The sequence below is a fragment of the Onychomys torridus genome, chromosome 16 (assembly GCF_903995425.1).
Source record: "Onychomys torridus chromosome 16, mOncTor1.1, whole genome shotgun sequence".
Taxonomy (NCBI): domain Eukaryota; kingdom Metazoa; phylum Chordata; class Mammalia; order Rodentia; family Cricetidae; genus Onychomys; species Onychomys torridus.
Genome location: NC_050458.1, coordinates 15,967,693 through 15,992,998, shown reverse-complemented (window position 1 = coordinate 15,992,998; position 25,306 = coordinate 15,967,693).

The window sequence follows — 25,306 nt, the reverse complement described above, 5'->3', positions numbered from 1 at the left end:
CTGGAGCTACAGGCACATGTATTACCGACATAAAGAGACGGAAGGTAGAATCTCAGAAATACAAGACACTACAGAACAAGTTGATATGTTTGCCACAGAAAATGTTAAATCTAAAGAGTTCCTGATGCAAAACATCCAGGAAATTGTGACACCATGAAAAGACAGAACCTAAGAATAACAGGAAGAGATGAAGGAGATGGTTCCTAGGTTAATGGCCCAGGTAATATATTCAACAAAGTCATAGAAGAAAATTTCCCTGACCTGAAGAAAGAGATTCCTATAAATGTACAAGAAGCTTACAGAACACTCAAATAGACTGGACCAAAAAAGCAAGTCACCACATATGCCATGTAATTATCAAAATACTAAATGTACAGAACAAAGAAAGAATATTAAAACTCCAGGAGAAAAAGCCAAGTAACATATAAAGGCAGACCTATTAGAATTAAACCTGACTCCTCAATGGAGCCTCTCAAGACAAGGAGAGCCTGGATAGATGTTTTCCAGACTCTAACACATCACCAAAATCAGTCCACACTATTACACCCAGCAAAACTTTGAATCACCGTGGATAGAGAAAACAAGATATTTCATGACAAAGTCAAAGTAAACAATATCTATTCACAAATCCAGTCATACAGAAGGTACTAGATGGAACATTCTACCCCAAGAAAGATAACTGATCCCACAAAAACACAAGCGGTAGATAATCTCACCCCAGCAAAACCCAGTGAAGGGAGAGAGAGAGAGACAGAGAGAGACAGAGACAGAGAGACAGAGACAGAGAGACACAGAGAGAGACTAACTCCCAACAACAACAACAACAAAATAACAGGAATTAATAATCACTGATGCTTAATACCTCTCAATATCAATGGTCTCTATTCCCCAATAAAATAAAGCTAAGAGAATAGATGTGAAAACAGCACCCATCCTTCTGCTGCATACAAGAAATATACTTCAACATCAAATATTCATATATAGAGAGATAGAGAGAGAGATAGATAAATACATAGATAGTCTTTTTAATAATTGCATATTTTGGTTGAGAGAGATGAAAACGGAAACAATTGTCCTCTTTAGAGCTTTTTCCTTCATTCCTACAAAACTGGTCAGGTTTAAAATGACATTAGAGTTTGTGAACTTTTCTTTTTGCATATTATTTTCCTTGTCTAGCTTGAGGCCACACAGTATTATAACCAAATGGCAGACAATTTTTCTTTAGATTCTCAGCGTCAGATTTATTTCGTTTTTAACAAAATTGAAATTAGAATATTTTTCTTACATAATATATGCTTATTTTTATTTTCCCTCCCTCTACTTATCCTATTTCTACCCTTCTTCCTCTCCCATCTAGATCTACTCTGTTTCTGTCTCTCCTTAGGAAACAAACAGACTTCAAAGGGGTAGTAACAATAATAATAAAATAATATAAAACAAAAACTAGTACATCAGCATAGGACAAAATAAACAAACAGAAGGAAAAGAGACCAAAAGGCTCAAGAATCAGACACTCACTCATTCACACACTGAGGTATCCCATAAAAACAGTAAAATGGAAACCACAATATATTCTCAGTGGACCTGGTGCAGACATATGCATACTCTGTGTATTCTGCTTCAGCCTTGGAGTTCATATGAGCTTTGCTCATGCTGACATGGAAATCCTTGTTCTCCTGGTGTCCTCTGTCATCTGGCTATTACAGTCTTTGCCTCTTCTTCTCCAGGTTCCCTGAGCCCTGAGGTGAGGGATTTGCTGGAGGTATCCCATTTAGGTCAGAGTATTCCATAGTCTCACACTCTGCATAATTTCTGGCTGTGGGTCTCTATATTTATTCCCATTTGCTACAGGAGGAAGCTTCTCTGATAAAGTCCAAGAACTGATTTATGAGTATAGCAGAATGTCCGGAGGAGTCATTTTAGAGCTATGTTGTTTTTGCTGTTGTTGTTATTTTCTTAAGAACAGTATTTGGTTTTACCCTGGTATATTCAGTTGATGCAGGACCAAGCCCCTCCCCACTGTATCAAGGCTGAGTAAGGCATCCCACTACAGGTATTGGGCTCTAGAAATTCAGCTCATGCCCCAGCAATAGATCCTGATCCCACTGCCAGGGGCCTCTCAAAGAGACCAAGCCACACAACTGTCTTCCATATGCAGAGGGCCTAGTCTGGTCCCATGCAGGTTTCATAGCTGTTGGTCTAAACTTCATGAGTTCCTACAAGCTTGATTCAGTTGTCTCTGTAGATTTCACCACCATGATCTTGACCCCCTCGTGCTCATATAATACCTCCTCTCTCTCTTAGACTGGACTCCTAGACCTCAGGTTAGTGCTTGGCTGTGGATCTCTGCATCTGCTTCCATCAGTTACTGGATGAAGGCTCTATGATGACAGTTAGGGTAGTCACCAATCTAATTATGGGGTTTGGCTAGTTCAGGAACCCTCTCCACTATTGTTAGTAGTCTAATCTGGGGTCATCCTTGTGGATTTCTGAGAATTTCCCTAGAACTAGGTTTCTCCCTAACCCCGTAATGTCTCCCTCTATCAAGATATTGCTTTCATTACTCTCCCACTCCATCCCTCTCCCGGCTCGACCATCCCATTCCCTCAAAACAATTCTTGTAAGAGGAAGTTACTATTCACCTTCATTGCTTGCTGAGTTACATGGGTAATTCAAATCATATTAGATGTATGGAAAATTAATGTGTTACCCAAAATCCATTATTTCCATATGAATTCATATTGTTTAATTGCTTCAACAATTTAATTTGTTTCCAAGTATATTTGCATCAAATAAAATATGTTTGTATATAATCACAGTAACTGACTTGCTTTCATTTTCAATAATATCTCAAAATTGGAGCCTAGAATAATTAATCTGATTTGCCTTTCTGTAGTTGCTTTTTCTCTGGATCACCAACCAGCTTTCAAATAAAGACATGGAGGCTTATTACTAATTTTGATTGTTTGGCCTTAGCTTAGGCTTGTCTCATTAGGTCTTTTAACTTAATTTATCCTGTTTCTATTTGTTTATGTTTTGCCTTAGGGTTGTTTTTTTTTTTTAAACCTTTTTTTCATTCCATATATCCTACTTTTCTGCTTCCTGCATGTCTGTCTGGCAGGTCCCTGGCATCTGTTCCCCCCCCCCCCCCAGAGGTCTGTCTCTGTCCTGTTCTTCATTCCTAGCTATTGACCATTTAGTTTTTTATTACACCAATCACAGCAATACATTTCCACACAGTGTACAAACATCCCACAACAACTTTCAGTATTTTTTATTAGACAGTGGCACTAACTGGAAGACTGATTATCAATGAAAAAGCTCTATCAGGGAAATGAGTAAAAGGATAGGCACAATTGTTAACATATCTAAATTGCCAACTGTAAGCAGTTGGTTTTATAATGAGAGTTACTAACATTTCCCATCTAGAAATAAGCAATGTTATTATCTTTTCACTAAGGAAGACAGTGATAGCAATAGAAAACAACCTTATTCTACAAGTGAAATAAACAATATTTATATTTAAATGGAAGTTTAAACATTACAATAAGTTAACAGACTCTTAAATGTTTATTTTGCCTTGAATAGTTATGCATCATTTAAATTTTAGGAATATACTTTTAGTCATGATATTCTCTTGGTTATGTGAATGTCAAGCAGGTGCACAGAAAATTAGTGGAAGAGGTAATTTATATATATATACATACATAAATATACATATATATGAATCTTAGATTTACTACAATTCTTTTAAATAATTCAATATTTCTTATGAAATGTGGAGAGCTATATTTTCACATCTGTATATTTTAGAATAGCCTCCTTTGACCAAAGAGGTAAGAATCAAATTACTATTGTATGAATTACTATGTATTATTGATAGGAAAAGCTCTATCTGTTTTTTATTTTTATTGTAAAGACACAACTTAAGCTCAGCCCAGTTTCAACAATGAAGGTTGTATGTAAAAGGTCAAGATTTGCTGGAGTTCATCTGGATCTTGGCTTTGAGATACTTTCTTGAAATCACCCTCCTGTCAATTGTCTCCTTTGTCTGCTTTGGAATCCACTTGCTAATGCTATCAATAGGCAAAACCCTTTAGATAGTTCAGATGCATAAAAGATCATGTTCAAATAGCTTTGTTTTACAACTTGAATTTGCAGATGAGTGACAAGAAAGAGGCTTATAAGTCGAACTTTCTGTCATTTACTTTGGGTTGACAAATTCCCTGTAGGAGAAATAATCTTGGTTAGAGCTTATTGACTAAATAGATCAGATTGACAATATAATTAGGATGACAAATATTGATCTCTAAGGATACCAGGTTCTCATAATCCCTTTATGAGTGACTTCATCATCCAAAACATTCACCTGGAAAAACAGTATGAAAAGTTATTGTCAAAAGTCGCCCAAAAGTTTGAGATCTGTTACAATAGATCTGGTGTTTCTTCTTTTTCATCACTTGAAGTATCATGGTTAAAATATGGTAGCATGTTGTAATTGTGATTAAAATGAGTAAAGATTATGTATACAGTAGCTCAAACATGTCTCTTTTTCTTTACTTTTTTCCCTTGTATATAGACATGACCTGTTTTTTTTCAGTCAACGCTTTTTGCTTTGCCTATTAAATTGTAAAGACATTTAGTTACAAATCCCAGTAATTACCAGAAAACAACTGAGAAAGAGTTTTCTAGTACAGATTTGAAATCATTGCAAAAGAGTCCAATGTGATTAGAGTAAGACTATCATAATTCTGAAGGATATAGTTTTATGTATGGTCATTTGCAATTCAGTCTGCTTTGGGTATGATATGTCTGTTTATGTATAGACCTAATAAGTTATGTAAATATGCATTAAAGCTCCAATTTAAAAAATTACTGTATTTTGCAATGAAGTCATATTAAAAATTTTCAAAAACTGATATATTGGGGAAATATGAGAAATGGATAAAATCTGACAATGATTTGACTTTTTTTAACTGGCAATAAATGCTTTGACCCACAAATACTTTTCTATTAAGTACAGTCATGTATAATCATGAGAGTACTCTTTTGGAGGGTAAATCAAAAATATTTTAAAGTTTCAATTTGATTACATGAATTTAGTGATGTAAATATATTTTTTCATTTGTTTTATGGATTTGCTGATGTGCAGTGACCATACAGGACACAAATGTGAAGTCTAACTCTCAAGGAAGTGAATGAGCTTTATCATCTTCCTTAAACTTTTGTAAAAGAACAACTATCACATTTATTTTTTTAATTTTAGTACTACTTATTAGCCCAAATGATTAACATTAAAAATGTAATATTAATCATCCAATTCATGTTGAAAACTCATACTTTAATTGACCTCATTTTATGGCAAGTTTGCACACATTAGCAATGATCATAGTGGGAAAACATTAACAGTAGTTTGGAGATTTCTTGATATGAAGAAATTTTCACAAGGGCCACTAATATTTCAATGAGATTGGCTTCAGTAAGACTTAAATTAGAATGATTTGAAATTTGAAGTGGAAACATTTGTGTGTATGCATCAGCACTTCCTGGTTGTTAGTTATTCCTGATAACTAGCAGAAGTCCTCAATTGATCCCCAGGAATGAATGTGTCTTTTGGCAGGATCCAGCATCCTCATGAGATATCAGAGAATTCGCAATGGCAGCATGAATAGAAGAACCTCATAAAAGTTAGTGATAGTGAGGGAAATGGTAGGGAAGACCATCAGAAATGGTGTTATGGCATTCACTAATGAGTCACTAACATCCAGCAATTGCACACTGACAAATACATGGGAATAATCTTTTCTACTATACACTTACATGCTTCAGTTTAAACTGAATTTTAGAAAGGTATAGCCAAAAACCCAATTGAAGGACTAAACTGATAATTTATAATCAATGATGCCATTATAATTTATCACATATGCTCATTTTGGAAATAAAATATTTATTGAATGATTGACTTGAAACAAATGTTTTAACGTCTGTATAACTACATCAAAAACTATAAATATATTCAATTTTTATTTGTACCAGTTTCTGAGAGTAATTTTTCATAATAGTCTTGAAATAAGTCATATAGCTAAAGATATCCCTCCATATGATTTTAACTAATTCTATAATGGAGAGTTTGTTTTAATAAAATGGTTATTTCTATGAAGTGTTTCTTCTAATGGGACCAGTCTGACATAATTATTTTAATTACATACTATTCCTTTGCAGGCATCATAATTGTCTTAATTAGAAAATGGTTGTAATAGCAATAATTATAATATTTATAATGACAACAGATACAAACCTACCAAATATATTGAAGATTTAATTACAGGACAGGATATAGGCCAAAGGCTCAATTTTTAAGAATTTTTTCAATTAATTCACTCAATAATCTCACTGAGGAGGTAGTACTACTAGATTTTTTTTCCTTTTTCTCAGAAAAGGAAGATGTGAAATAAAATCATTAGATACATAGCACAAGTTTGTATTACTAAAAGATGAAGTCAATATATTTTTAAAAGTAAATTCAGAAGTATATTTACTCCAAGATAGTCACATACTAAGATGTATACACACATGCATATGTATAAATGTATACACAACACACACACACACACACACACACACACACACACACACACACACATATATATATTTCTGAATGTATGTCAAGAATATATTATGCAGGTAACCCTTAGAAATAAAACTGAAAAGTATAGATGAGAAAATACCTATTGTTATTACTTAAGTCTTTAAGAGATATAGCCAATAATTTTCACATACATACATACATATATAAATGTGTATGTATTTTAAGGAAGACTGGAATCATTTCATAATCATCTCACATAAATATGTAAATGGTAAGTTTATATAATGGACATGCTTGTGTGTACTTGTGTGACAGAGATAGTGGATTACATGATGCCACAATATAAAAAACTTAGTCTCATGTATATTAAGCAATAGTAGACTCTTAAATAATCTAATTGATATTGGTTGTATACAAATGGTAGAAACGAATTACTCTTCATGTTTGCCTTCCTATGCTGATGTTCTTTTAACTAAATAATTAGCTGTTGTTAATGGAGATACATTTTTTGGCCCTTTAGCATCCTCATAAGTATTATTTTTTTCACTTTTTCTCAGGTAATTAGAAAAGTCAATAAAAAATTCTAATGATTTTGTCATGTGAAGTTCTGTTTGATGCTAATGACTGACCCATTGAGCTTGTCTGCTATGTACTCGCACAGCATTGATATCAAGATGCTAACCACAAGATGGCACTACCCCTAGAGAACTAAGACTTTAGTTATTTCCATCCATGTTCCAATATCAACCCTTATTTTGTAAAAGAATGCAATATATTCAATATGTTATATAGACAAGACAGGAAGGCAGAAAAGCATTTTACATAAAGTAATATGTTCCTCAGAGTCACTCAAAGAATAAGAAATGTTGAGAATTTGTAGGGAAAATGCTTGCAGATAGTCAATAACAATGGGGAAAAAATAGTACTAAGAACTACAATAACCCCAGTAGACAGAAAATGAAAAATACTTTGTATATTTTGGATTAATAAAATCATTCAGGGAACCAGTAACAGAAATTGGGGAAATCAAGAGAAGAGGCAGAGAAGAAATCTGTGAATAAGCGGTCCCTACAATGAGCAGAAGAACACATTCCCATACACAGATCCTTCTCAAGTCGTAAGGCTCAGTGATTAGAGCTGCGTTGGAATCAGAGGAGTTTGTTGCTGGTTTTGCTGCTTAAAACCTTCATCATTTCTCCACTTTGGGGATATCGTGTAACCAAACAAGCAAACAATTTTCATATTAACAACAAAGCAACAGAGATGGTAGTGGTCCAAGTTTATAAAAGAATTTTGAATGGACAATGTTTCATTTTTGTCATATGTTTTTTGAGTTTCTATTTTACAAAACAAAAATCTATTTATATTTGCGATAGTCATTATGATTGTCCTCTTCAAAGACTTTTGAGTCACCCAACTTCAGGGACCAAATAGCCACCAGGTTCTCAAGTTCTTTTTCTTTTTGGAGTATGGACTTCTGAGTTTATTATTAATCATAATATCTATCATCATTCATAAAATCACATTATTTCCTTATGTAGGTTATAATACATAGACCGTGAAGACAGCTACTGTTGGACTCCCAACCCTCTATCCTGTAGCCAATATAATAAATATCCCTTTGTATGCATCCATTTTATCAGTTATTTTTCTTTGAAAAGCCCTAAAACAGTGCTTTCTGATACTTTTGTCTAGTCTATAGCTACAACAGATCAACATGATTTTAACTTTCCTATAATGATCATATTGTAGTTGAGAGATGTGGTGCTTATTTTTACTTTATAAAACTCATATTTATGTTTTGGCTATTTACATTTTTTATTCTGCCAATTTTTCTTTTGGTTTAATTCAGTTTTCACTCTATTTTATCTATGTCATAGTTTATGTACTAAACATAAAAGGTAACTAAAAAATACAGTTTTCACAGATTTCTGTAATTCTGTCCCTCTTTCAGCCCCCACACCACCTAAGTATGTCATATATAATATGATATAGGAAATACAAGACATGGACATATGACAAGGAATATAGAATATATGAGAATATTTTATCTTGTTGCTGAAATTGCAATTAGAAGACAAAATATTTCACATACAATTTAACAAGAAATGCTTGCCAATTAGTTATAATAGAACTAAAGTGTTTGTGTTTGTATTTCCTCTGCACTTATCTTCTCAGGATGGACTTTTGAAGGAAGCCCTTTCAGTATCCCTTTAGTAATCTCTGGATTTATTCTCCTAGCTTAATCCTGCTATCATATCCACCGTTCCATCACTTGGCCAGTTACACCTTCAGCCCTCTTTGCATGGTTCCGCCATCTTCTTTATCTACATCTAAGCTTAGAATAGCATAATATCTTCAAATAAGATAGGTATCTTCAGTGGTTAGATTACAAATCTGACTGTAGCCAGTCATCACTGACCAACATAGACAGTGGATTTCCAAATGTGTTTGATTTTGTTTCTAAAACCTAGTCTCAAATTTCTTCCTTTTCTTCATTTTTCTACTTCATTATGTCACATATACTTAGTTTCTACTTAAACAGCTAAAATAAGTTTTAGAAACAAGTACTCATAAACTGATTTTTTACTTCTCTGATCTTCCTGGATGCTGATGTTTCATTTCATATGACAGTACTGCATATCTGAACAGATGTGATTTTATTTGTCCACCACTTGCTGATCATACATAGAAGTGTGGGTAAGATTCATAAACCCCTTGCTCTCATGGAGATTAAATAATTGGGATTAAATCATGTCACATTCCTCAAATATTCTTAACCTGCTCTTTTTTGTTGGTGGTTTTTTTTTGTTTTTTTGAGATAGGGTTTCTCTGTAATAGTTTTGGTACCTCTCCTGGGGATCTCGCTCTGTAGACCAGGCTGGCCTCAAACTCACAGAGATCCACCTGGTTCTGCCTCCTGAGTGCTGGGATTATTTCACTAACTGATGGCTACCATTTAAATTAAAACATTGACCTTTAAAAATTATAAATCTGTCTTGTGACCTTTGACCTGCTCTTTTTTCCCCTTAAGACATACATATGTAATCTTATAAGGAATAAAGACAATATTTATAGATTTACCACATGTAATAGTAAACTTGAATCATATGAGTTCAACTTAGATAGTTTCAAAAGTTTTACTTCTTCAGTCATAACAGATAAAAATTTTAAACTTGCATATTTGTAAAATGTTATTCTTTTTCCAACTTCATATTACAGAAATAAATTTTCTTCTTGGTTTAAACAAAGAAAAGGTTCCACTTTGAAGAAAGAAGTTCTCCATAATTTTGCAATGCCATGCCCTCAGGAAGTCTCTGTGTCATGACTGCATAGCTCTAGAGAAACAAACACTAATTTTCAAAGCAATTCTCAAAAGGAAACTTGATGTGGCAATTCAGCAATTACAAAGGTCAAAATTTTCATCATTTGAAAGAGAAAATTTCTTATACTATAAATTAAAAATTTCCTATAACATTACCATATATAAAATGAAGACAGTGAAGACTATTTGGTATTTGATTAAGTTTTAGCTATTTCCCTAGAGTATTATTGTTGCTCGTAGCTTTGAGTAAGTAATTAAGGCTTCCCTGCATGAGTTGGAAAGGGTGGACGGGTATTTTCAGCTATGAATGAAGCATCCATAACTTGAATTCTTACTTCTTAGGAAGGGCTATTAAGATAAACATTACAAAGACCTTTAGAAAACATTAGTGATACAAAATAAAACAAGAAGCCTTTTTCAAAAGAAGCCTTTTCCAAAAGCCAACATACTTGCTTCTATAAAAGAATATCAAGGTTCTCATAAGAATGCTTCCAGGGCTGGAGAGATGGCATAGAGGTTAAGAGCACTCACTGCTTTTCCAGAGGTCCTGAGTTCAATTCCCAGCAACCACATGGTGGCTCATAACCAGCTGTAATGAGATCTGGTGCCCTCTTCTGGCCTGGAGGAATACATGCTGATACATAATAAATAATTAAATCTAAAAAAAAAAAAAGAAAAAAAGAATGCTTCCAAATGCCTTTTTTGTTGCACAAGAGTCTTATATAAATATTGAGTCCTTAAGTTAAATAGGAGAAGGTAAAGAGAATTATATGAAAAACAACAGGAAAAAATCTGACCAATTTCTTTTTCATGGGCTCATGGTGATGGCACACAATATGACCTAGGGCTTGACAGAAAGTACCTGGGTCTTTCGGAGAAAATTTGATGGGCACTAAGAGGGACACACGTTTATAGGGCTGGAAGCAATCTGTCTTCTGTCAAATGCTGTCTCTTATTTTTTGTTCTATCCCTCACTTTCTCTTCAGTCTTTGGTGCTGGTAATAATTATTGGACTCTCTAGCTCAATCTTAGCTTTGAGTTAGGGTGTCTGTTTATGATAGTAGTCGGAATGCCAATGTTGTACATGATGTTTTGCAATGCTCTACTAAAAACTGTGCAGATAATTTTCTCTAAGTGATAGAAAAATGTGCTAAGAATAATTTCCCTGAACAAGCTTTAGAGGTGTTCACATTTCTGAAAGACAAGTTCTATGATGTTTTCTATTTCTGACATCCCTTCTTTAGTTTGACAACCTATCTAGAGTTCATTTAAATGAGAATATTCTGTGACATGTCTCTGGTATTCATTGCTATCATGTTTCTTGAGTTGTGTTGAGGTCTGGCCACCCAGCCATTTACTGTTCAGTTTTTTTATTACCTGAATTTTTATTATAACTATTCCATTTATTAGAAATGATACGGACTCTCTCATAACAGAAACACAAACTCAAAAATATCACTATTTTTACAGCAAAATATTATATAATTATTTATTAAAACATTTCTTCCTTTGATATTAACTAGTTTAAGACTAGAGAGCATGACAGAACTTTTCTAGTCCAAAGGATGTAAGATTTGAATAATCTCAAAAGGAACAGAGAGTTATTGTTAAATGCTTGTCATCCTGAGAATGGAGAGACCAAGATAGAATTATAATGACTGTGAAGCCAGCCTGTGCTACTTAGAAAGTTACAGGAAATGTATTTTCTCCAAAAGAAAAGAGAAATGGAGAGAAGAAGAGAAAGAATTTTGGAGAGAGACAGGGAAGGAGAGAGAGAGAAAGGGGGAGAGAGGGGAAGAGAGGGAGAGAAAGAGAGAAGAAAGAGAGGGAAGACTGGGAGGGAGAGAGAGAGAGAGAGAGAGAGAGAGAGAGAGAGAGAGAGAGAGAGAGAGAGAGAGAGAGGAAATTACTTGAAAATATTTGGCTTCAGGTTCAGAGTTAGGTCGGCCTCTGTAGAAGCTCCTAGCTGTTGTAGATCTCATCCAGCAGACCCTAGTGGGGCAATGACAGCGTGCAGACATCAACACTCTCTCCCTGTCTCTGTCATCAAGTCTCAAGCTCTGCCTCTCTCCCTGGTACATGGACTGCTCTGTTTCTCTACCTTTAGCACCTCTCCATCACATATTTGTTCACTGTAGCTGCACTCTCCCACTCCCGGGCTGACCAGGCCTGCTGGAAGCTGACCAGCAGCCAAAATAGCAATATTTTCAAAGTAAAAGCACATTGTTTTCAGTACAAATTTATCTTTCCTTAATGTCTTCCTTTAAGTTAATGTATAATATTTCACTGTAAAACTGATAACACATGTGCTAATTTGTTAGCAATTTTGCTGCCAGATTTTAGTACTCTAATATTTAATATGCTCAAATACAAGAATGAAGAGATAGGATTAAAATTAAATATAGTGACATGAAGAAAATTAATAGTATTAGAATCAAAAAGCTAAAAGTATTAAATAAACTTCAATATATTTAAAAAATTTATTTCTCATAAATTTTAATAATTTTGAAAACATACAAAATTGGCTTAAAGTAGTAAAACAATTTTATGTTTTTTATTTATTTATAATTAATAAAATTAATTAAAATTTATGATTTTAAGTAGCATGCAAATATTTGTATAATATTTTGTACTTTCAAACAAATATTACTTCAATTATTCTCCTCCTACACTCATTGCCATTGTCGCTTTCTACTCCCTTTTTTCTTCCACCACCCTGTCTCCTTCACAGCTTCACATTACATATGACCCTGCATGTCCTCAGTACCTTCATTAAAAATCTCTTGCCTCCTTGGAAAGCTTTTTATTTGTTGTTTTTTCATGTTTTATTATATATATATTTTTTCTTCTTTTATTATTATTATATTTGTGTTTTAATTTTACACATCAGCCATGGGTTCCCCTGTCCTCCCCCCTCCCATGGCCACCCCAACTTCCCCCCACCCCTCCCCTCCATTCCCATCTCATCCAGAGCCAAGACTCCCCTGGGGATTCATTTAAACCTAGTGGACTCAGTACAGGCAGGTCCATTCCCCTCCTTCCAGGCTGAGAAAAGTGTCCCTGTGTAAGCCCAAGGGTCCAAACAGCCAGCTCAAGCACTAAGGACAGGTCCTGGTCCCACAGCCTGGATGCCTCCCAAACAGTTCAAGCTATTCAGTTGTCTCACTTATCCAGAGGGCCTGCTCCAGCTGGGGGCTTCACAGCCATTGGTTCATAATTCATGTGCTTCCATTCGTTTGGCTATTTGTCCCCTGTGCTTTTTGCAATCTTGGTCTCAACAATTCACGCTCTTGCAGTCCCTCCTCTTTCTCGACAATTGAATACCTGGAGCTCCACCTGGGTCCTGGCTCAGGATCTCTGCATCCACTTCCATCAGTTACTGGATGAAGGTTACAGCACAATTGTTAGGGTGTTTGGCCATCTGATCACCAGACTAGGTCAGATCAGGCTTTCTCTCAACCATTGCCAGCAGTCTACAGAGGATGTATCAATGTAGATTTCAGGGGAACTCTCCAGCACTCTGCCTATTCCTGTTCTCATGTGGTCTTCATTTATCATGGTCTGTTACTCTTCCTTCTCCCTTTCTGTTCTTGATCCAGCTGGGATCTCCTGCTCTCCTAAGCTTCCATTCCCTCAAATCTTACCCTTCATTACTCCCACTGTCATACAGGTTGTTCATGTAGATCTCATCCATATCTCTATTATTGGGTGATCCCTGTGTCTTTCCTAGGGTCCCATTTTCTAGGTAGCCTCCCTGGAGTTGTGTAGCAGTCTAGTCATCTTTGTTTTGCATCTAGTATACTCCTATGAATGAGTACATACCATGTTTGTCCTTCTGAGTCTGGGTTACCTCACTCAGGATGATTTTTTTCTAGATCCCTCCCTTTGCCTGCAAACCTCATGATTTCATGGTTTTTCTCTGCTGAGTAGTACTCCATTATGTATATGTAACATATTTTCTTTATCCATTCTTCAGTTGAAGGGCATCTAGGTTGTTTCCAGGTTGTGGCTATTATAAACAATGCTCATGTGAACATAGCTCAGCAAATGCCCTTGTGGTATGATTGAGAATTCCTTGGGTATATGCCCAAGAGTGCTACAGCTGGGTCTTGGGGGAGATGGATTCCCAATTTTCTAAGGAAGTGCCATATTGATTTCCAAAATGGCTGTACAAGCTTGCATTCCCACCAGTAGTGGAGGAGAGTTTCTCTTGCTCCACATCTTCTTCACCATAAGCTGTCTTCTGTGCTTTTGATCTTAACCATTCTGACAGGTGTAAGGTGGTATCTCAGAGTCATTTTGATTTGCATTTCCTGGATAATTAGGGATGTTGAGCAATTCCTTAAATGTCTGTCAGCCATTTGAAATTCCTCTGTTGAGAATTCTCTGTTTAGGTCTATAGCCCATTTCTTAATTGGACTGTTGGGCATTTTGATGTCTAATTTCTTGAGTTCTTTATATATTCTGGATATCAGCCCTCTGTCAGATGTGGGGTTGTTGAAGACCTTTTCCCATTCTGTAGGCTGTCACTTTGTCTTGTTGACTGTGTCCTTTGCTCTACAAAAGCTTCCCAGTTTCAACGGGTCCCATTGATTAACTGTTTCTCTCAGTGTCTGTGCTACTGGTGTTATATTTAGAAAGTGCTCTCCAGTGCCAATGCGTTCAAGAGTACGTCCTACTTTCTCTTCTATCAGGTTCAGAGTAACTGGATTTATGTTGAGGTCTTTGATCCATTTAGACTTAAGTTTTGTGCATGGTGACAGATATGGATCAATTTGCAGCCTTCTACACATTGACATCCAGTTATGACAGCACCAATTGCTGAAGATGATTTCTTTTTTACATTGTACATTTTTGGTTTCTTTGTCAAAAATTATATGTTCATAGGTGTGCAGAATGTCAGGATCTTCAATTCAATTCCATTAGTCCACATGTTGGTTTTTATGCCAGTACCAAGCTGTTTTTATTACAGTAGCTCTATAGGATTGTGATGCCTCCAGAGGTTGTTTTATTGTACAGGATTCTTTTGGCTATCCTGGGTTTTTTGTTTTTCCATATGAAGTTGAGTATTATTCTTTCCAGATCTGTCAAGAATTGTGTTGGTAAATTGATGGGGATTGCATTAAATATATAGATTGTTTTTGGTAAGATTGCCATTTTTACTATGTTAATAGTGCCTACCATGAGCATGGAAGAGCTTTCCATTTTCTGACATCTTCTTCTATTTCTTTTTTCAGGGACTTAAAGTTCTTGTCATATAGGTCCTTCACATGCTTAGTTAGAGTAACACCAAGGTATTTTATATCATTTGTGGCTATTGTAAAGGGTGATGTATCTCTGATTTCCTTCTCACCCTGTTTGTCTATTGTATATAGGAGGGCTACTGATTTTTTTTTTTAGTTGATTTTGTATCCTGCAATGTTGCTGAAGGTTTTTATTAGCTGTATCAGTTCCTTGGTTGAATTTTTGGGGTCACTAATTTATACTACCATGACATCTGCAAATAGGGAAAGCGTGACTTCTTCCTTTCCAATTTGTATCCCCTTAATCTCCTTATGTTGTCTTATAGCTCTGGCTAGAACTTCAAGTACTATATTGAATAAGTATGGGGAAAGGGGACAGTCTTGCGTTGTTCCTGATTTTAGTGGTATTGCTTTGAGTTTCTCTCCATTTAATTTGATGTTGGCTGTCAGCTTGCTGTAAATTGCCTTTATTATGTTTAGGTATGTTCCCTGTATTCCTGATCGCTCCGAGACCTTTATCATGAAGGTGTGTTGAATTTTGTCAAATGCCTTTTCTGCATCTAGTGAGATATCATGTGGTTTTTTCGTTGAGTTTGTTTATATGGTGTATTACATTGACGGACTTTCCTATGTTGAACCAACCTTGCATCCCTTGGATGAAGCCTACTTGATCATGGTAGATAATTGTTTTGATGTGTTCTTGGAGTCTGTTTGCCAGTATTTTATTGAGTATTTTTGCATCAATGTTCATGAGGGAGATCGGTCTGTAGTTCTCTTTCTTTGTTGCCTCTTTGTTTGGTTTAGGAATCAGGGTAATTGTAGCCTCATAGAAGGAGTTTGGTAACATTCCTTCTGCTTCTATTGTGTGGAACAATTTAAAGAGTGCTGGTATTAAGTCTTCTTTGTAGATCTGGTAGAATTCTGCAGTGAAACCATCTGGTCCTGGGCTTTTTTTGGTTGGGAGACTTTTAATGAGTGATTCTATTTCCTTAGGGGTTATTGGACCATTTAAATGGTTTATCTGGTCTTGATTTAACTTAGGTGTGTGGTACATATCTAGAAAATTATCCATTTCTTTTAGATTTTCCAGTTTTTTGGAGTAGAGGTTTTTGAAGTATGACCTGACGATTCTCTGGATTTCCTCATTGTCTGTTGTTATGTCCCCCTTTTCATTTCTGATTTTGTTAATTTGGATGCTCTCTCTCTGTCTTTTGGTTAGTTTGGATAAGGGCTTGTCTATCTTGTTGATCTTCTCAAAGAACCAACTCTTTGTTTCATTAATCCTTTGTATTGTTTTCTTTATTTCTATTTTATTGATTTGAGCTCTCACTTTGATAATTTCCTGGCATCTGTTCCTCCTGGAAGACTTTGTTTCTTCCTGTTCAAGGTCTTTCAGGTGTGCTGTCAAGTCACTAGTGTGAGATTTCTCCAGCTTCTTTATGTGGGCATTCAGTGCTATGAATTTCATCTTAGCACTGCTTTCATAGTGTCCCATAAGTTTGGGTATGTGGTGTATTCATTTTCATTGATCTCTAGGAAGTCTTTAATTTCTTTCTTTATTTCTTCCTTAACCCATTGGTGAATCAGTTGAGCATTATTCAGTTTCCATGAGATTGTAGGATTTCTGTGGGTTTTTTTTGTTGTTGTTGAAATCTAACTTTAAACCATGGTGGTCCAATAGAACACAGGAGGTTATTCCAATCGTTTTGTATCTGTTGAGATTTGCTTTGCGGTCAATATGTGGTCAATTTTAGAGAAGGTTCCATGGGGTGCTGAGAAGAAGGTATATTCTTTTTCATTCAGGTGGAATGTTCTGTAGATATCGATTAAGTCTATTTGAGCCATAACATCAGTTAAGATCATTATGTCTCTGTTAAGTTTCAATTTGGCCAATCTGTCCAGAGGAGAAAGTGGGGTGTTGAAGTCCCGCACAATTAATGTGTGGGGTTTTATATGTGATTTAAGTTTTAGCAATGTTTTTTACATATGTGGGTGCCCTTGCCTTTGGGGCATAAATGTTCAGAACTGAAACTTCATCTTGGTGGATCTTTCCTGAGATGAGGATGTAATGTCCTTCATTATCTCTTCTGATTGATTTTAGTTTGAAGTCTGTTTTGCTGGATATTAGGATGGCTACACCAGATTGCTTTTTAAGACCATTTGATTGGAAATTCTTTTCCCAGCCTTTTATTCTTAGGAAGTGTCTGTCTTTGAATTTGAGGTGTGTTTTTTGTATGCAGCAGAAAGATGCGTCCTGTTTTTGTATCCATTCTGTTAGTCTGTGTCTTTTTATAGGTGAATTAAGTCCATTGATATTAAGGGATATTAATGACCAGTGATTTTTCATTCCTGTTATTATTTTTATTTTTTTGGTGGTAGTATGTGTGTACTTCTCCTCTTTGGGGTTTACTGCTGTGGTGTTATCTATTGCCTGTGTTTTCATGGTTGTATCTGCCTTCCTTAGGTTGGAATTTTCCTTCTAGTGCTTTCTGTAGGGCTGGGTTTGTGGATAAGTATTGTTTAAATCTGGTTTTGTCTTGGAAGGTCTTGTTTGCTCCATCTATGATGATTAAAAGTTTTGCTGGGTATATTAGTCTAGGCTGGCATCCATGGTCTCTCAGTGTCTGCATTATATCTGTCCTGGTCCTTCTGGCTTTCAAAGTCTCCATTGAGAACTCGGGTGTTATTCTGATGGGTTTGCCTTTATAAGTCACTTGGCCTTTTTCCTTTGCTGCCCTTAATATTCTTTCTTTATTCTGTATGTTTAGTTGTTTAATTATTATGTCGCAAGGGGACTTTTTTGGGGTGTCTAGTCTGTATGGTGTTCTATAGGCTTCTCATATCTTCATAGGCATTTTGTTCTTTAAGTTGGGAAAGTTTTCTTCTATGATCTTGTTAAATATATTTTCTGTTCCTTTGAGTTGGTATTCTTCTCCTTCCTCTATCCCTATTATTCGTAGGTTTGGTCTTTTCATGGTGTCCCAAATTTCTTGGAAATTTTGGGTCATGACTTTGTTGGTTTTAGTGTTTTCTTTGACTGATGAAACTATTTCTTCTACCATATCTTCAACACCAGAGATCCTTTCTTCCATCTCTTGCATTCTGTTGGTTATACTTGCATCTGAAGTTCCTGTTTGTTTACTCAGATTTTCTATTTCCAGCATTCCTTCTGCTAGTGTCTTCTTCATTTTTTCTATTTCCCTCTTCAGGTCTTGGATTGTCTCCCTTGCTTTTTCATGATTTTCTTTCAGGAACTTATTGTTTTCTTCTGCTTTAATTGTCCTTTCCTCTAGTTTTTTATAGCATTCTTCCCATTTTTATTTGTCTGGTCCTCCACTTTATTTTTGATTTCTTCTATATAAAGCTCTAGCCTCTTCATGATGTTACTTATAAGGTTGTTTTCTTCTTCTTCCATTTTGTGATGTTCAGGTCTAGCTGTTGGAGGAGGGCTAGGTTCTGGTGATGCTGTATTGCTCTTTATTTTGTTGTATGTATTTTTGCGTTGACATCTGCCCATCTCCTCCTGGGTTCATTCTTGGTCTTATCAGTGTACTTGTTCCAGACAGAGCTGACAGATTTAGGGAGCCTCTCACTGGTCTAGATGGAAGCTCTGGGACGGATGGGAGCTCTGGTCTAGATGAGAGTGCTGGCTGGATAGGAGCTAGTGGGGGGGGGGGCTGGACTCTGAGTCTCAGGAAGTCCCTGGGTTCTCCTTATCTTGTCCAGATGGGAGCTCCTCTTGTCCAGATGGGAGTTCCAGGACAGGATGGAAGCTCTGGTCCAGATCGGAGTTCCGGGTCAGATGGGAGCTGGGGGCTCTTTGGTCTATATGCAAGTTCCAGGGCAGGATGGAATGCTGGATACTGGTCTCTACGTCTCTGGAATTGGCTGGGGTCCCCAGCAGATGGGTGTGGAGGCAAGGCGTTGAGGTTGTAGTATCCATGGCAGGGTCTCTCTGGTCCAGATGGGAGTTTAGGGCAGGATGGGAGCTGGGGGCTGGTCTCTGAGTCTCAGGAAGTGACTGGGGTCTTGGACAAATGGGTCTGTGGGCAGCAAGTGGAGACTGCAGGGACTGCCTGCAGTGTTGGAAAAGGGAAGCCTTTCTGCAGGGCCTGTAGATTGGCCGGAAACTGGGGCAAAGTTGGGCAGGTCCTCCCAGGATGGCTGGTGTCCAGGAGTGGGGCCAAGGGGCAGTTGCCTCTCTGACTATAACCCCAGGTACTCACCTCTGGTCCAGATGGGAGTTCTGGGGAGGATGAGAGATGGGGGCTGGTTTCTGAGACTCAGGACGTGGCTGGGGTCTCGTGCAGATGGGTGTGGGGCTGGGCTTGGAGGTTATAGGGTTCACCAGAGGGTCTTGAAGGGAGGGAACCTTCCGGGTGGGGATGGGTCCTCCTGCCCTATGGCCAGAACCTGGGGCCCAGTTGGGCAGTCTTTAGAAAGCTTTTTTGTAGGCTTTCTTCTCTCTCTCTCTCTCTCTCTCTCTCTCTCTCTCTCTCTCTCTCTCTCTCTGTGTGTGTGTATGTGTGTGTGTATATGTTGTCACATATTAATATCCTATTAATATCCTAGGCCGGTTCCATCCCCTTGTTATTCAAATAAGTAGTAGTAAACATGAATGTGCTGGAATGTCTATGGTCTGACTTGGAGTCCTTTGAGTAATTTCTAGAAGACGTCTAACTGGGTCAAATATTAGCTTTGAGTTTGTGTTTTTCAGAAACCCCCATACTGATCCTCATTGCACTGTTCTACATTCCCACTCAGTTTTTTATCTCTGCACATCCTCTTCAGCATCTGCTATGTAATAAACCTAAAGAAGGAAATTAAAGGCCTCTCTGAAGAAAACTTAATAACCAAAATTGGAACTAGATTACAGAACTAGTCTCTATGATCTATGATTGGCAAATTAATAACATGAATAAGGTTATATTAACAAAAATTATCTACAGATTCACTGTAATTCCCCTCTAAATTTATGATATAATTCATAGAAACAGAAAACAATAACAGTCCCAGAATAATATGGATACATAAAAGAATACAAATAACCAAATGAATCCTAAGGAGAAAGAGCACAGCTAGAGATATTAGACATAGGAGAGAGAGTTATGAATTGTATCAGGTTTTTTAACTAGACACTCAATGGTTACATTTAACAAAACCACTGTGCCAATTTAGGAAGCTTGTCATCTCCTAATCCTTTATTCCTGTGAAAAACTCTGATGGATCATCCACTCCCTTATCTATGCAGGCAAAAATCCATATACATAAAATATAAATAAAACATGTAAAGAATGTTGACCAAATTTTCCTGACATTTACTGAATTTCTCCTAACTTCTCTGAGAGACCTATTTAATTTTCTATGGGATCTACCTTGAAATATCCCATAGTGGTGTGATATAAGAGAAGACTGGAAGATTCTTATTAATTCCTTCCTCATGCTACTAATGCAAGAATTTATTCAAATTATTACCTTTTTTTGTATTTTTTTGGTTTTTTGAGACAGGGTTTCTCTGTAGCTTTTGGAGCCTGTCCTAGACTAGTGCTTTAGACCAGGCTGGCCTTGAACTCACAGAGATCCACCTGCCTCTGCCTCCTGAGTTGTGGGATTACAGGTGTGTGCCACTACTGCCCAGCTTTTTAAAAAATATTTATTTATTATGTATACATGTTTTCTGTTTGTGCTCCATTTGCATGTATCTCTGCAAGCCAGAAGAGGGTGCCAGATATCATTACAGATGGTTGTGAGCCACCATGTGGTTGCTGGGAATTGAACTCAGGACCTTTGGAAGAGCAGCCAGTGCTCTTAGCCTCTGAGCCATCTCTCCAGTCCCCAGATTGTTACCTTTTAAAATATACAATTTTAAATGACTATATAATGGATTATTCATTCTATTCTTCTTAACATTGCTTCTGTTTGGTATTATAATTAATTAGCTACAATAATAGTAATTCTTTTTGTGTTTTCAATAAATCTCCTTGGCTCATGGTTATTAAATATCCTTGAGTTTTCTTGTATAGATTATCATAACCTTGATAGTATTCACTTTCTTTTTATTTCAGTTTCTTTAAAATCATCTTAAGTATCAAATCAAATATATTTAACAGTACTTGCTTTTTCTCATACTATTAAATTCTGTATAGGTCAAACCATATTGCCTATCCTATCAGTCATGGTGAGAGTTATCAACTGTCAATACATAGAAAACATGGAATTAACAAGAAACAAATGTCATAGAGAAAATTATTTTCTCCAATCTACCATTTTAAAGTGAGCTAACAATTTAGAACATCCCATTGTAAATTCATAAGCATGTATAAGGCATTTAATGAATTACTGAAGAGTGAGGAATAAAATGAAGTTGGAGAAGGACTGAATTAAAGATGTGGAATAATGACCCATGGCTTTTCTTTGAAGAACTTGTTAGAAACAATAAAACCTTTGTTCAGAAAAATATACATGGTCACTGCCTATAAACAAAAGTTTATATACATTTTGATAAATCTCTCAAATTTCTTGTGGGCAGTTTACACATGCAAAAGTGTCCACAAAAATCTCTTCATATTTTGCCCTGAAGAGGTACTAAATATTTGCATTTGTATTGTGCCTTGGCTTTGCAATTTTCTAGTGAGGCCATTTTTCCCTGGAATGAAAATAAATAAATAGTTTAAGCAAGTGACACCAAAGAAATGTTCTATGTGTGTTCACTCCAAATGATTCAATTAGTAGTGCAATGAATATTTATGGGAACTCCCTGGGATCCATGGCTCTGTCACATAAAGCTATTTGTTTTAGAGTTCTCCTGTGTACATTTGGGCAAAGATTGATGAAACATTGTAGTTAGTCTAAACTCAAAGATTCTTTTTAATAAATCTATCTTGTAGAAAATAGAAAATGTGTACATTTAGAAATCCACATCTAATTAAAGTATATGATAAAATCTATAATAATCTCATAGGCTATGTTTCTAATTCTGCCTTACAAATAGAGAAGTGAAGTATTTGAGTAAGGAAAAAATTAAACTGGGACTTTCTTACCTATTCGGTCATTTCTTAATTATATCCATCGTATCACTATTAATAAGTTATCAACTTAGTATTAAAACATGTATCATAAAATAGGTGTAGTAAAATAAGAAGATGGGTAACTATCATTCTGTTGATCTAATAGTCATTTGGTTTCCCAGTTTAACCCACACAACTCACTTCAGTCCACCTAAATGCACAGAAAGATAGTGCCTAAATATAAAAGTTCTACATAGAAACTTATAGCAAAATCCTGCTGTATATAAAAATATATGACCCATAAGATTCATTCTTTCTGAGTTTTACATTGGTAACAGTGTCAAATCATAAAAGCATCATGTGCAAATTGGGGCACTGGGAGTGGGGGAGGTAGTCTCAGCTTAATCATCAGTAGTCATATGTCATGCAAAGACAGCAATTTACTGGACTAAAGGCAGACATTTTTAGATGGAAATGTCTTAGCTGAGAAATTACAAAAAACATCTAACTTATGAACAAAGACTACAAAGACAATATATCCTAGTAGCATTGCATTATATCCTTCAAGAGTATTGTATCTTGTTGTTATACACATAAATTTGTGTACCTCTCAACCTTCATCAAAGTAGCTTGTTTTTGCATTAATAAGCATATACATAGAGATTCAGATTGGTCAACATTCAGAGGATGAGATACTCTAGAGTCCTCCACCATCAATGGGTGTGTATACCACATCTCTTTCTACAAAGTTTCAATAATCTGCATGAAAGATTAGATGGAAACACGCTAAGAATCAGAAGAAGTGGTTGACTATATCAAAATAGTGTCTTATAGATAAAACTAGGCAGTTGTACATATGGATTAAAGGCAGCTGTTAAAATTTGCAAGAGATTTTCTAAGATCCAGCCAAAGAAATTTCTGAAATGCAATTCCTACTGCTAACTGAGGAACTAGTATTGATATTTGATAGTAGTAGGAAAATGGAGAGTCCATTTTCTTTAAGGAAATGGCCCCTGGTAGGTCAAGTGCACTCCAATGAATGGCCTTACTCTCAGAAACATATACATAGTACATATTAAAATTGATAGGTTATGTACAATTAAAGGTGACTTAAAGCCCAGGGTGTATTGTGGTAGATACAAATCTGGGAGGAGTTAGTGGGAGGAATGGGGATGAATATGATCAAAATATATTGTATGAGATTTTCAAAGCATTAATAAAATAATTTAAAATGATAAAGCAGTTACAAGTATATTACATTCATAAATGATAAACTATAGTTACCTATGCTTAAGCAAATCAAATATTTCAATGTCTTTGATAGGGAGTAGAGTGAATTTCATCTGTTGTGATTGCATAAGAGCCAATGATTACACACATATGCATAACATTATTAATGGTTATGTCAGCACTCTAATCTAAATATTTAAGATCAATTAGAAAACAAGCATACATTAAATACATAAAACAATTGCTTATTAAATATATTTACACTCCCAATGATTTATTATAGGAATGATGACATTGCATAAGTATCATGGAATTATTCTCCCCTTTAGAAATGTTGCTTATTTACTATAAATTCCATATTTAATAAAAGTATGTACTTGTACTACTCAAAACCTGAGAAATGATAAAACACATTAAAATATTTTTTAATTTATAAAATTTATGTGTACCTGTAAACCTAGTAAAAGGGAGGAAGAGACCTGATGATAATAGGCTGTCTCTTCCCTAGCAGTGGCCAAATGGCAATAGCTCTGTATTCTAAATGTCAATGTGGGTCGTGTTTCATGAACCTTTTCCTTCTCCTTGCTGGAGTGTTGACTAGCTAGATATCATGTAGGTATTGTCCCGGCAAACACAGCCGCCAGGAGTTCACATGTGCAACTTCCCTATTACGTCATGAAAACATTATATGAAAACAATCTTCACTGACGTCTTGCCTTTAGAATTTTTCCTCTCCTTCTTCTGAAATGTTCCCTGAGTATTGATGCAGAGTGTTTGATATAGATTTTACATGGAGGGTTGATCCTTCTTCCATTTTTCTCTGCATTTTGAGCCACTGTGAAGCTCTGTGGTACACCATGCTCTAATTGCTGGTATCCTATGTTCATGCCCATTGAAGACAACTAAATGGACTCAGTATGAGGTGGGTTTTGTTTGTTTGTTTGTTTGTTTTAAGGAAAGAAAGAAAGAAGACATTATTTTGGGAGGAGTTGGGAAGTCAAGATCAATCTGAATGAGCACCTGGGGATGTGTTTGATCAAAGCACATTGCGTTTATGCATGGAATTGTCAAAGATCCAATGAAAATTAAAATAATGAGGAAGTGACAAGTTGTTTCAGTTGGCAAAATGCTTGTTGCAAAAGTGTGTCCTCAGTTGTACTCCCAATACCAATGTAAACAAAGATGGATGACATGACCCTGGAATTCTAGTACAGGGAGGGGAAGTAGAGACAGGATGATGATAACTTGGGCTTTCCACATCAGCCAATCTTGCCCAGTGGTTTAGTTAGAGACCCTGTGCTGTGGATATTGCTCTGTGTAAATAAAGTTTTGATTGGCCAGTGGCCAGGCAGGAAGTATAGGCGGTACAAGAGAGAAGAGAATTCTGGGAGGTGGAAGGCTGGGTGGAAAGAGACACTGCCAGCCGCTGCCATGAGAAGGAACATGTAAAGACACTGGTAAGCCACTAGCCATGTGGCAAAGTATAGACTAACAGAAATGGGTTAATTTAAGATAGAAGAAGTAGATAACAAGAAGCCTGCCATGGTCATACAATTTGTAAGCAATATAAGTTTCTGTGTGTTTACTTGTTTGGGTCTGAGTGACTATGGGACTGGTGGGTAAGAGAGATTTGTCCTGACTGGGCCAGGCAGGAAAACTCTAACTACAACCCTGTCTCATGAAATGAGCTGAAAAGTAATTGAGAAAGTTTGCTGACCTGAGCCTCAATCCTCCTTAAACATGCAAATCTGTATATACTCACAGCCACATGTTGAAGTTACAAGAACATTAGGTACACATATGTGTCTATACACAATAACTTGATTAAGAATTAGTGGATTGTGGAACTGGAAATTGTAAATTTTATCATTGAACTAAATAATCTTTATTGTATTCATCATTATTATAACCA